The 12,254-nt window shown below is 42.3% G+C and overlaps 1 long non-coding RNA gene across 1 annotated transcript; it reads left to right on the plus strand.

Annotated features, from left to right (window-relative positions):
- The first annotated feature begins 3,701 nt into the window (after positions 1-3,701).
- On the plus strand, positions 3,702-12,254 carry LOC147084950 (uncharacterized). The gene is made up of 3 exons (XR_015075874.1): positions 3,702-3,874; positions 5,263-5,366; positions 8,565-12,254. It is a non-coding gene; the product is annotated as an uncharacterized LOC147084950 (long non-coding RNA).

Consider the following 12,254-nt stretch of genomic DNA (forward strand, 5'->3'; position numbering starts at 1 on the left):
TTGATTTATTACTGTCCTTATGTATGTTTTCAAATTAGTCACTTTGTACATGCAAGGGGCCTAGAAACAGAGAAGATAGGAGCAGGATTAGGCCATTCAGCCCCTCGAGCCTGCTCCGCCATTCAATGCAATCATGGCTGATCATCCAAATACAATACCCGTTCGCTGCTTTCTCCCCATACCCCTTGATCCCTTTAGCCTTAAGAAATATATCCAACTCCTTCTTGAATATATTTAATGTATTGGCCTCTACTGCATTCTCTGGTAGAGAATTCCACATGTTCACCACTCGCTGGGTGAAGAAATTCTTCTCATTTCAGTCCTAAATGGCCTGCCCCTTATCCATAGAATGTGACCCCTGGTTCTGGACTCCCCGACGATCGGGAACATCATTCCTGCATCTAGTCTGTCCAGTCCTGTCAGAATTTTATAAGTTTCAATGATTTCCCCTCTCATTCTTCTAAACTCCAGTGAGTACAAGCTCAATCATCCAAATCTCTCCTCATACGTCATCCCTGCCATCCCAGGTATCAGCCTGGTGAATCTTCGTTGTACACTTTCCATGGCAAGAATATCCTTCCTCAGATAAGGCGACCAAAACTGCACACAATACTCAAGATGTGGTCTCACCAAGGCCCTGTACAACTGCAGCAAGTCATCCTTGTTCCTGTACTCAAACACTCTCGCTACGAATGCCAGCATACCATTTGCCTTCTTACCGCCTGCTGCACCTGCATGCTTACCTTCAGTGACTGGTGCACAAGTACACCCAGGTCTCATTGCACTTCCCCTTCTCCCAATCTATTGCCGCTCAGATATTAATCTGCAATCTTCACCTCCACCACTCGGGAAGTTACTGCATTTAAGTCACTGTGTTTTTGTTGTTGTTGGTTGTATCGCTTGAAATGTACTTATTCATAAAATTGTCTTATCCCAGTCCCAGTGAGCTGCCCATCTTGCATTCCCGGATTGAACACTTGTATTGTTGCTATTGGAGACAGGATGCCATTAATTTTCAAGTCCCAAAGTGACACGCCGCCCATAAATTAGCTGTTCTATCGTGGCCAACATCTCTGTGGCAACACGGCAGTCACCAACAGGGAGTTTCTCCATTACAGTGCAGTCCACTGCAGTCAATGGAACAGAATACCAGGCGCTATGTCGAATGGGCGGCTGGTCCACTACCGCCCATTTTGCCACACCGCCCTAGATGATTTTCTGCCCCGATAATGTTTAAGTAGCGCTCGGAAACCTCTGCAATGAATTGTTTACCTCCAATCAGCTGGTCACTGTTAGGAGAGGGCGGTCGGTCAACCGATAGCCACCACCTGCCGTTCAGCCTCCTCAAGGCGCGCTGGCATGCAATTTGACTGGCAATCAGCCCCTTCAGGGCCCTCTGGTCCGTCATTCCTCGTGCAAGCTTCAGGTCCTTTACCAAGATGGCGTATTTCGCTAAACGCCGGATGAAGTGTCATTTCAGCTGAAGTTCCCATCTTGGCAAACTAGGAGGCTCTATATCGCCACAGCGTTGATCGACCAGGATGACTGTAGGGATGGAAAACGTTACTTATCAGGAGATTCTTGAGCTACTGTGACTAACTCTAGTGGCGTAAACAAGATTGAGGGTTAATTTATTAAAGATAATTTTGCACGTTAAATGTGGGTAAATAGTGAAAGGCTAATTGATCTGGCTGGGAAGTCAGTATGGAGGGCACAAGAAAGTAAATTTTTCACTAATAGCGGGAGTATAGAGGTTAGAAGAACGTTCCTTATTTAGACGATTGCAGGGGTATGGAAAGATTTGCCAGAAGTAGTAGTGGTGGAGAGAGTGATCGTAAAGAATAAATTCGAAAATATCTTCTTCTTAGGCAGTCCATCGGAAAAGAGGATGACGTGCTTTCACAACTAAATTAATTATCAGGTGACTGATCAGTCCCATGCGGGGCCTACAGTCTCTGTCAAAGGTGGGTCAGACAGTGGTTGAAGGGGCGGTCGGGTGGGCTGCTTGGTTTCACGTGCGCTCCTTCCGCTGTTTGAGCTTGGCTTCCGCTTACTTCCGGCAAAGAGACTCGAGGTGTTTGGCGCCTTCCCGTATGCTTCTCCTCCACTTTGTGCTCTGGTCTTGGGCCAGGGACTCCCAGGTGTCGGTGGGGATGTTGCACTTTTTCAAGCAGGCTTTGAAGGTTTCCTTAAAGCGTTTCCTCTGCTCACCTGGGGCTCTCTTGCCGTGCCAGAGCTCCGGGTAGAGCACTTGATTTGGGTGTCTCGTATCGGGCATGTGGACAATGTGACCCATCCATCGAAGCTGATCGAGCGTGGTCAAAGCTTCGATGCTGGGGATGTTGGCCTGAGCGAGAACACTGACGTTGGTGCACCTATCCTGCCAATGGATTTGCAGGATCTTGCGGAGTCTGTGTTGCTGGTACCTCTCAGCTGCTTTGAGGTGCCTGCTGTACATGGCCCATGTCTCTGAAGCATACAGGAGGGTGGGTATCATTACTGCTCTGTAGACCATGAGGTTGGTGCTGGTTTTGAGGTCCTGATCTTCAAGCACTCTCTTCTTCACGTGACCGAAGGAAAATATATGGCTCTGAGTGAGGGTAAGCCAAAGGAATTCGTTTTTGAGTTCCATCAGCAAGTAACTGGCAGAGAAAAAAAGGGTCAAATGGCCGCCTCCTGTTTAAATTGCAGAGCCAGCTAATTCGATAAGCACACTAAGACAGTGCAGAAATTCTCTTTTTGACTAGCAGTCAGTACAAAGCAGGAGCAAGTCAAAGAGAGTAGGATGGTCCCCTTGTGTGGTGCGAATGTTACCTGCCACTTATCACCTCAAGCCTGAATTCATCCAGGTCTTGATGCATGCGGGCATGGACTGCTTCATTATTGAATTACACTACAATGTCCACTGAGGATAACTAACTGATAATCAGTGGTATTAGTTAAATTTGGAGGGGTATTTTCAGAAATAGGATGAACACGAGGAACATGAATTGAAGTTTGTTACATTGGCGGATGGAGAGCTATATGGGTACAGTAGGTGAGTAAGATTTAGTGCAAAACAGGAACGTTTGGATCATTTGGAGTTTGAAGAGGGAGCCGTTACCAGTCCAGATAGGAAGGGATTGTTAAAGTCAAACGGAGAGATGGCAACGCCGTGGATGAGAGTTTCAGTATGAATATGCAGAGGCGGGGATGAAGGGAGTCAGTTCTGTGCATGTGTAACATGTAACTTTATTGCTGCATATGTTGAGAGGTTGAATCTGTATTGATAGAAACAGTATTATGTTATTCATGGGTATGTTTATTTGATTCCAGTGCAGATTCACAAAACCGCGATCAGAGCCTCAGTTCTTACACTTTTTCTTGTCGCTGCCCTGATTGCACTGGTTTTTGTCAACCTTCCCAACAAGAAACAAGGTGAGTAATGTTGTACAGGCAGGTGATTAGCTGTATAATCACGGGAAGGGATTCATTGTCTTCTGTATTCAGTTGAGATCAAAACAGGCAGGAGCTTAATTTTGGGGTGAACTCTGTCGCTTAAGGCATTATTTCCCCTTTGTGCTGTTCAGAATCGAGATGCATCTGGGCGAGGGGCAGAAATATAAGGGGCAGTATCACTCGTGGTTAGTGTGAAGGAGGCAAAGTCGCCCCAGGGATTTGTAATGCCATTTTGGTAATATCATAAAGACCTCCTTATTTATTGTTGCTATATTAATAATTCATTCAAGTGCAAGTGTTTGCAAATGTTTACGATTCAGATGAATGAAAATGTTTGCGATTAAGCAAACCCAACAATATTTACTGTACAACTTGCTGAATTAGGTCTCTTGCTATTTTATCCAGACAATTCCTCAAGAATTTCACAACCGCGTGGGTAAGTCCGAGCATTTATTTTTTTACAGTAATCAGGTGTAATTATATTGATGAAAATTCTGAGTCTCTTTATAGCTGAAGTAAATGCGGTTAATGCTTCTAAGAGGTAAAACTCTGTGGGGTAGATTTTTAAATTACATTGAGATTAAGCCTGGCATTATGAATCAAACACCTGTTATAGAAAGTGCCTTATTTTTGATTCCTTTGATTTCAGTGGAATTCAATAATATGCTGTCAACTACAAATTTGACCTGGGCGATCGCGCAAAATGGGCGGTATCTGATCGGATCAGCCCCCGTTACATGCAGAGCCTGATTTGCAGTTCCATTGCAGTCAGATCGGGAGGGCAGCCAATTCGCTATCGCCTATTTTGCGCTGTCATAATGGATCAATTTCTACCCCCGTGAGCCAAGTTTAGTGACCTCTTGTCAGTATGAGTGAGGTCATTCAGGATCTACTGAGACAATGTCCCATATTTTCCATTTGCAGGCCTCCCGTGGGCGGAGGTCGTCGATCTGGAAAAATCTCTGCCCTAACCTGAGGACTCCGGGGACGCACACGCTTCTGCTCCTGGGCCTCATGAAATGCCAAATGCACAGGGCCCACGGAACCCAGTGGCGCAGGTAGTTCACAGAGTCCCAGGGATCACTTGGACCATGGGGAGCCAAGCAAAGAAGGGAATCTCCCTTCATACACTTGACAGGAAGACCTGTCAAATATATGAATGGAGATCACCCCAAAAACATAGTAAAAGTTTAAATACATATTTATTACAATTTTAAAATGACTTGAAATTACAATAAATTAAGTACTTTAAACAAAAATTTTATTTACTGAAAAATGTTTTTTACACTGCTAAAAATAAACAGCTTTATAAAAGTATTTTTAAATGATAAATCAGTGAAAATGTTTACATTTTTTTAAATAACTTTGAACTCTTTTCCTTGTAAAAGCAGACCTGCCACAGGTTTTCTGCAGGTGGAGGGTCTCCAAAAAGCGGAACTATCCGCCCGCAGAGGCCCTTCTCCCGGGCAGCTGGAGGATCTGTTAAGAACATTCTTGACAGATTGGAAATGCCGGTTTTCAGTGCATGCCTGAAACCAGCATTTCCGCTGTCCCTACGGGTGTTTACACAGCGCGTACCCACCGTTAGGGATCATAATATCCAGACCAACAGCTTCAGATCTCTTGGGACGAAAGTGCCAGAGCTTGGGCACCTGTCTACCTTGAGCTTCTTCAACTTGTCAAATTGATGCGGCCTTGCAATTTGAAAGATGTCTCTTGTAAACTGTATGCTGAGCTTTGACAATAAGTCTAGTATTTCATCCTAATTGGAAGTGATATTTCCGTTATTGGTGATTACTGTTAAACTTCAATCTCTGAGAGCAGGTTTGCACTAAAGGAGGCATCTGGAAATAGAGCACGACCCTGGACTGAAGTGAAATCTGCGGACAATTCCAAGTATACTGGTGTAGGATCAGCCCAGATCACTGGTAAGCTCAACCTGAAATGCATGCGATGAATCGTTGATTGTTCGGAGTAACTTGTCCATTGGGAGATCTCTCCATTACGGTTTTCACTTCAGCCGAAGTTCAGCATAAGCTCCAGAGAGATGATTCTTTCTGTGAGGTTACCACCGAGATTTTACCGAAGTTTTAACGAGACATTAGGAAAAGTCGCATAGAAATTAGAATTCTTTATCCACATACACTCAGCACAATCAAGCATTAGATTTTCTGCTTCACTGCCTGGATATTAAGTATCTATATCTCTAACTATGCCTCAATGTCTCTGTCTATGTCTATGTCTGGTCTCTATGTCTCCGTCTATCTCGAGCTCCATGTTTATCACTATCCCCAATTCTGTGTCTAGCTCTATTTATGCATCTTTAGCTCTAGATCGAGCTCTAGATCCAAATCTGTCTCTATTTCCCCTTTCACTATCACTATGTATATTCCAGTCGCTCTCATAAGAGATTAGCGTTTAAATTAAGGCACATGGGATTGAGGGACAGGTATTGACTTGGATAGGGAACTGGTTGGCAAACAGAAAGCAAAGAGTTGGAATAAACGGATATTTTTCCGAGTGGCAGGCAGTGACTAGTGGGGTACCGCAGGGATCGGTCCTAGGACCACAGCTATTCACAATTAATGATCTAGACGAGGGAACTGGATGTAATTTCTCCAAGTTTGCAGATAACACAAATCTGGGTGGGCGCGTGTGCTGTGAGGAGGATGCTGAGAAACTCCAGGATCACTTCGACAGGTTGGGTGATTGGGCAGAATCATGGTAGATGCAATATAACGTGGATAAATGCGAGTTTCTCCAGTTTGGTGTCAAAAACAGGAAGGCAGATTATTATCTGAATGGCAATAGATTGGGAGGAGGGGACGTGCAACGAGACCTGGGTTTCGTTGTGAACCAGTCGCTGAAGGTAAGCATGAAGGTGCAGCAGGCGGTTAAGAAGGCAAGTGGTATGTTGGCCTTCGTAGCGTCTTGCTGCAGATGTACATGGCCTTGGTGAGACCACATCTTGTGTATTGTGTGCAGTTTTGGTCGCCTTATCTGAGGAAGGATGTCCTTGCCATTGAAGGATTTCAGCGAAGATTCACCAGGCTGATACCTGGGATGGCAGGAATGACGTATGAGGAGATGTTGGGCCGATTGGTCTTATACTCACTGGAGTTTAGAAGACTGAGAGGGGATCTCATTGAAACTTATAGAATTCTGACAGAACTGGACGGATTAGATGCAGGAAGGATGTTCCCGATGGTCGAGGAGTCCAGAACCAGGGGTCACAGTCGAAGGATAAGGGGTAAGCCATTTAGGACAGAAATGAGGAGGAATTTCTTCACCCAGAGAGTGGTGAACCTTTGGAATTCTCTACCGCGGAAGGCAGTAGAGGCCAATTCATTAAATATATTCAAGAATGAGTTGGATATATTTCTTAAGGCTAATGGAATCTAGGGAAAAGGGGAGAAAGCAGGGACTGGGTACTGAATTTGAATGATCCGCCATGATCACATTGAATCATGGAGCAGGCTCGAGGGGCCGAATGGCATACTCCTGCTCCTATCTTCTCTGTTTCTATGAGTATCTATATCTCTATCCATATATATCTCTATGTATCTATCTACATCTATTTCTATCTCTATCTCCACATCTCTAATTCTATCAAAGTTTCTGTCTCGAAATATATATATAAGTAAAACTATATTTGTATCATTATGCATTCATTAATGTCTATCAACGTCGCTGTCTCCAGTTCATTCTCTATCAGTATCCCCAACTTTATTTCCATCTCAATCCTCTCTCTGCCTCTTTGCCTCTCACTATCAATGGTGATTGATATCTTTATCTCCCTCTACCACTCCAGAGACTTGAGCACAAAAATCTAGGCTTAGACTGCAGTGCAGTGCTGAGGGACTGCTGCCCTGTCAGAGGTGCCATCTTTCGGATAAGAAAATAAACCGAGGCCCCGTCTGCTCTCTCAGATCTGCATAAAAGATCCCATGGCACTATTTTGAAGAAGATCAGGGGAGTTATTCCTGGTGTTCTGTCTAATATTTATCCCTCAATCAACATATCAAGAACGGATTATCTGTCCATTATCACATTGCTGCTTGTGGGTGCTTGCGGTACACAGATTGGCTTCAATTTTTCCTATATTACAACAGTGACTGCACTTCAAAGGTACTTCATTGGCTGCAATTTGAGACGTACGGTGGTCATGAAAGACGCTACATAAATGCAAGACTTTCTTGTGTTTTAGCTCCACCTCCATGTCTATCTCTAGATCTACATCTATCTCAATCTCAATGTCTGCCTCTTGCTCTACAATATTTCTGTATCTACCTCTAACTCTATCTCTCCTATTTGAATCTCTAAGTATATCACATTCTCTGATTCTAGACGCATCACTCACTCAATCTCTATATAATTTCTTCTCTATCTCTCTAGCTATATACCACTGTCTAACTCTTTATTTACATTTATCTCTCCCTCTTCCTCTATCTCTAACCATTTATACCTCTATCACGATCTCTGCTATCTGTATGTCCGTCCCAGTCTCTCTCTATATATATCTATATCCTCGTGTTTAATTATGCACACCATTTATCAAGTGTCTCTATCTGTACCTCAAGTCGATCTCTATCGGATCTCCATTTTTCTATCCATGTTAATCATGTCTCTGCCTTTGCCCCTTTCTATATCTATGTCAACTGATATATCGATCTGTATCTATCTCTATCTCTATCACTATCATTGTCTCCATCTCCATTTCTATCCCTAATCTATAATCTATAATCTATAATATCTGCCTCTAATCGCTAAAGTTACAGCAGTATCTTATGCACACCTGTTGCTTGCTAAACTTAGGTAAGTCTGATTGATCTCTAAAGCGTGAAAGTTTGCATTACATCGAGAAAACAGAAAGTTCAATTATGCAGTTGTTTATGTTATTTTACTTGGAAACTCGCAAGAGCTGAGATGGTTTTACTGCTTCACCACCTCTCGACTGACCGAAACAAAACTGTTATTCCTGTCGGTTGAAGTCACTTCGTTACACTTTATATTTGTTCTGACAATTATTTCCGTGTGAGACTTTATCGACCGCGTAACAGAAAGGTCATTAAAATGTGCAATATCATTGAGATTATTTTATTGATGGAATGTCAATTTCTTTTCAGAGAACCTCTGAAGCTTCTGACGATTACCTGGCGAATGTCGCCTTTAACCATCTACAATTGGAAGGGAACAGGAGGGCCTGGAGCTGGAGAACAATGCAGCTGCTCGGAGTCTACAGTAATCTCCAAAAACATCAGGAGATATTTCTTCACCGGGTGGGCTAGAAATACATCTCGGGCGGTGGCGCAAAGTGGGTGATATCAGATTGGTCGCCCGTGATATGCAGGTGTATTGCAGACAATCGAACCGAATATCCGGCGCTGTGTATAATGGGCGGCCGATCCATTACCGCCCGTTTTTCGCCACCGTCTGGGACCAATTTCTAGGCCATGATTCCTTCTCTCTGTTGTATACAGCTGTTGATTCCTCATCACAGAGAATAAGGCGCTCATCTCGAATAACTTCAGCTTCTGTTTCCGGATGTAGATGCCGCAAGGCCAATGATCTATTGAAACCTTTGATACACTGGCTTCCTGACTGTCACCGGAATATTTTCATTTGGACCTAAACGAGTTTCCATCACTTGGACATTTCCCTTGTAACAACATATAATTAACTACTTAGCTCCCAGATGATTTGGGACTGATTGACTGATTTCGCCTGGAATTTTCGTATTGTTACGAATTAGCTGCATATAATTTGGGTGAACCTTTTAACTTGGGGGTATCTTTTCAGCTGCTGGCCAATTTGATTAGGGTCTGGATAGTTTAATGTATAAGCCTGATTCTTTCTGAAGCTTACTGGATATTTCTTACGTGAATAATTATCTGCTGGATAATTACTTTCAGTGTCGTGTTTCCTTGAATATAACATATTGACGTCGGAGCACACTGATTGGCTGATTTTAACTTGAGTGTATCATTTCAGCCCCTGATCAGTTGGGTTTGGGCAACGTTAGTTTCAGGTAAGAACCGATTGGATGAATGTAACCTTTGTGCTGCCTTTTGACAGCTGAATGTTTAATTGTAAGTGGAATATTTCTCTGCTGGACTCCTTCATTCAGTGTCTAAATGTCTGAACATTTCATGTGGAATTCGGAGAATACTGATTAGCTGATTTGGACCAAAGTGGGCTCTTCCAAATGTAAAACTCATTGGCCTTCCAATTGCAACATACGTCATCAGCAGTGTAAAAGTAACCCGTTTGAAGACAGTTCACGTTCCCTGTTACTGACAGAAGAATGAAATACTTAGCCAATTCTGCTTCCCAATGGCAGGTGGAACCAATGTGTTAGGAAGGGAATATTGTCACTGATCCGAAACATGAATCTTCTAATTATAAGAGGACATGTAGCTTCTAATTATAAGAGAACTAAGTAGATTATCAATTGGTTATCGAAAGAGGCTAAACACGAATGAGAGGAAATGCTTGTTTTTGAAAAAAGTACTATATGTACGTGTCAATGGTTGAAAGGTTGTAGAAGTGTGAGGATTGCAAAAACAAAGCATATTGGGAGTTGCCGTATTGGAGATATTGAACAAGATACAACATGTGATGCAATTGGGTTGTGAACTGTCATGTAACACCCGTGCCTTGGCTCACTTAAAGTGATGGGAAGGGCATCTTTTATTGTAGATGATAAGGCTGCCACAGTTACTCCAGGTACGGTACCTGACTTAAAGCATATCAGATATGGTCACGTAATTTACTGATAATGATAGATGGATGACAACCTAAGTGCAGGCAGCACTAATGAATTGTGAATAGAAAGAACCTTGGTCATTTTTAATAGCTGCTCACAGACTGAATACGTTTGCTGTTACTAATTCACAGTATAATAGTTTCCCCACAGACTGAGGCAGTCAATATTGGAGCTTGACACGTGGAATTTTGAGTGATTTGAGGAAAGCCTCGTGAGGACAGTATTTTGTGATTTCATGAAAAGGTGTACTGATGATTCGCTAATAGACTGTAGTTTACAGTGTGGACCAATGCTATTAAATTCTACACTTAATCGACTCAAAGGTACATAGCTAATCGTCCTTTGGTTCCTAAAACATTACTTAACATGTTACTTTTAATACAGAATAGCGAAACTGGGTAAACAAAGTAAATATGACTATTGAGACAGTTGCTAATTAACTGATGTTCTAGTAATGTTTAGGAGAGTAGCTGAAGTAATGATTCACAGCCAGTCTGATCAGGGATATAGTTGTAGACTTATCCACTTAACTGGGAGATAATTTGAACAACTTGCCTTTTGGATGGGAATGAGCCTTTCAAAACTTTCAAAAACTCAGACAAAGGACGTATAATTTGAGAACTAGCAAGGAGCAGGGTTGATGCCAGAATGAGAGCAGGAATTAATAGAGAAACAGCAGGAAGGGACAATGTTGGTGCATTAACCAAACTCAGTGGGACGTTCAATGACTGCAGGAAGATTGGCTGCGACTGTGGTAAGGTTGGCAGAAAGGCTGATGGTCACTGTTTTGATGCAGAAACTAACGTGGGGCTGACCACCATTGGGGATTGTTGGTAGTCTGTGACAAACCTCTTATCACTTCGAAAATAATGATTTGACAAGCCAAAAAAACTACAATTTGCAGGTAATGTCAATCTTCAGATTCTTGGAGAGGGTGTCACTGATTGTCGTTGGACACTGGGTTCAGAGCAGATATGTAACCAACAAATACGGAATGAAGACACTGTTCATGACGTAGATAAAATTGAATATTGTAATGATCAACTAAACACTTGGGAATAGTTAATGTAACCTACGGTCAAACAGACTGACTCCAAGGAGATATGATTTATTGAGAATAGACTGTTGAAACAAATACTCAACAAATGGGATCCTAGCATTATATTAAAAATCTCCATCCCATCTAGAATCTATGATTTTCTGTCATTTCTCATCGACAGACTGTTGCAAAGAGATGCACTAATCCTTATGTTGGACCAAATAATGGAGCTAACAGCTTGGTCAGTTGCAATGCGGATTGGCGTGGACAGAGTTGGCGGAGTATTCCATCTATTTTACGCTAGATCTTCTGATCAGCGAGCATCCATTGGAGGATTTGATAACTGACGGATTGGATATATTATTTCATTCATAGGCTATATGAGCAGGAGATGTGTTGAGGGAATCAAATAATTTTAAATCACCTGGGGAAAAGGATTAATAGTGTGGGGAAGTGACTATGTGAGCGATATTGATCGGGTAATGTAAAATCACACCAAGAGATTTGCACACTCTGAGACAAGGTAATATACTGCTGGATTAGAGATATGCTGTAAACGTAAATCACTAGGCTATATTGCACGTGGCCTTACATGTGTGCAAAGCAGTCCTTTTATTGGTGAATAAAATATTCTATACCAGGCAGCATTGTCAATCCACACACACATATATCAAGGAAGTCTATATATGTGATTGTAATCAGTGGAGAGTTATTGATGACTGGCAGTCTGGTGTGGGAGGATTGTCTGTAATTACCGAATGTGTTGGTTACCAGCTTCACTTTGATACCGGTATTCAGAGTTCTCCTTTTCATTAGCACGTTTCGGACATCCAATTAATAAGTTGCATTGTTAAGTAAACAACTGAGCTTATTTTTATTGCTGTAACCTGATTTTCAATTAGCAACTCAGAATAATCCAAAATACTGCAATCAATTAATCGCTCCTTGTAACATTACAATTTGTAAATTTCTTGATATTATTAAAAGGTATAAGTCTTTGTTTTTGATATT

This window comes from Somniosus microcephalus, unplaced genomic scaffold (assembly GCF_052327205.1).
Source record: "Somniosus microcephalus isolate GS21.2 unplaced genomic scaffold, FLI_Smic_1.0 unresolved_chr9, whole genome shotgun sequence".
Lineage (NCBI taxonomy): Eukaryota > Metazoa > Chordata > Chondrichthyes > Squaliformes > Somniosidae > Somniosus > Somniosus microcephalus.